Source organism: Triplophysa rosa, linkage group LG5 (assembly GCF_024868665.1).
Source record: "Triplophysa rosa linkage group LG5, Trosa_1v2, whole genome shotgun sequence".
Classification (NCBI taxonomy): Eukaryota; Metazoa; Chordata; class Actinopteri; order Cypriniformes; family Nemacheilidae; genus Triplophysa; species Triplophysa rosa.
In genome coordinates, this window is record NC_079894.1 from 3,192,154 (window position 1) to 3,193,285 (window position 1,132).

Below are 1,132 nucleotides of genomic sequence, written 5' to 3' on the forward strand. Positions count from 1 at the left end.
GTCTGTAAACAGCGATGCGTTTGTCTCGAGTTCTTCACTTATAGAAGCAGATGTGTATGGTCTGTAAACACGCGATGCGGTTTGTCTCGAGTATCTTCACTTATAGAAAGCAGTGTGTATGGTCTGTAAACACGCGATGCGTTTGTCTGAGTCTCTTCATATATAGAAAGCAGTGTTGTATGGTCTGTAAACAGCGTTGACGCATAGTTGTCGTATTGATGCCTGTCGGTATCTTACTTTATAGAAAGCATGTGTGTATGGTCTGTAAACACGCGATGTCCTTTGTCTGAGTATCTTCACTTATAGAAAGCAGTGTGATATGGTCTGTAAATACGGCTGATCGCGTCGTTTAGCTCGAGTATTCACTTATAGAAAGCAATGGTGGTATGGTCTGTAAACAGGCGATTGCGTTTGTCTCGAGTATCTTCACTTATAGATAAGCAGTGTGTATGGGTCTGTAAACACGCGATGCATTTAGTCTCGATTGTATCTTCACTTATAGAAAGCAGTGTTAAGGTCTGTAAAACACCGCGATGCGTTTTGTCTCGGAAGCTATCTATCACTAATAGGAAAAGCAGTGTGTATGGTCTGTAAACATGCGATGCGTTTGTCTCGATATCTTCACTTGATAAGAAAGCAGTAGATGTTATGGTCTGTTAAACATCGCGATGCGTTTGTCCCGAGGTATCTCTCATTATAGAAAGCAGTGTTATGTGGTCTGTAAACACGCGATGTTCGTTTGTCTCGAGTATCTTCACTTATAGAAAGCAGTGTGTATGGTCTGTAAACACGCGATGCGTTTGTCTCTGAGTATCTTCACTTATAGAAAGCAGTGTGTATGGTCTGTAAACACGCGATGCGTTTGTCTGAGTATCTTCACTTATAGAAAGCAGTGTGTATGGTCTGTAAACACGCGATGCGTTTGTCTCGAGTATCTTCACTTATAGAAAGCAGTGTGTATGGTCTGTAAACACGCGATGCGTTTGTCTCGAGTATCTTCACTTATAGAAAGCAGTGTGTATGGTCTGTAAACACGCGATGCGTTTGTCTGAGTATCTTCACTTATAGAATAGCAGTGTGTATGGTCTGTAAACACGCGATCGTTATCAATGTCTGAGAGTATCTTCACTTA